Consider the following 1,145-nt stretch of genomic DNA (forward strand, 5'->3'; position numbering starts at 1 on the left):
ATCTTCTTCCGATCCTCTTTCGGTCTAATAGATGAGGAATGTCGCAAACAAGTTGCCCTTCTCGTATACCCAGACCACCATGTTGTGCCGGACCACCATGCTGTGCCGGACCACCATGTTGTACCGGACCACCATGCTGTGCCGGACCACCATGCTGTGCATGACTACGCTATGCCTAAAAGAGCACGGTCGCTTGGGCCACAGAGCTTGTTGGAATTCCGCCGTGTATCAAGTTGGACCCTAGGTTGTTTATTACAGCTATCCGGTGTCTCTGTGGACAAACTGACAGCCTTCTGCGCTAACCAACTGGAGTACCTACCGGGTTCTTGGAGACTCGAGTGTCTACGAGGCTGTGTCATCAGCGTCTCCAATTACGTCGCTCGAGTTACACGGGAACCTCGCGCTAGGTACAAACGACTTCGCGCACACCTTTCCCAACTCAAATCCGTCTCCGCCGCAGAATACGGTGCACTCACTCGCGCTTCACAACCCCGCCACACCCGCCCAGTCGCGGGCACACGCACTCGCGTGTGCGAAGTACCCAACGGTGACACACCGATCGGTGACACACCCAACGGTGACACACCCAACGGTGACACACCGCTATCTTGCTCGCATTCACAGCGGCGACACACGTTGGGTCATGTGCGAGATGTGTGCGGATCAAGTATATAGTATATTGTACAGGTCGTTGGAGCCGACGGGGTCTGCGAGGCGTAACATTGAAGCACTTTGAGAGATGTAATTTGGCGTACGTGACAGTGGCAGGAACAATACTAGGATACTTCAAGACCCCATATGCGGCAACCAGACGATCAGTGGCGGATCTATTATGTTCATCCAGACGTCGGATTGCTGCACACTTGGACCTCTGGATTACAGCCTGTTTGTTACAGCACACAAATGCATCATTAGATGGTCTTGCTCGATTTTGTGTGAAACATTTCCAACGTTTCAATGACCCATTGACACGCACTCAGAGCGCACACAAACTCACCAAACGACTCGAATCACTCCCTCATGTCTCCGCCCAACAGTTCGGATCAATCGTCTGCGACCCCGGTAATAAAACTTATCTACAACGCACAACCCCTCGTGTTCGTACCGAATCATACGAAAAGGAGTTGTACGGTACGAAACACTTT

This window comes from Gregarina niphandrodes, assembly GCF_000223845.1.
Source record: "Gregarina niphandrodes unplaced genomic scaffold scaffold00006, whole genome shotgun sequence".
In the NCBI taxonomy this organism is placed as follows: Eukaryota; Apicomplexa; class Conoidasida; order Eugregarinorida; family Gregarinidae; genus Gregarina; species Gregarina niphandrodes.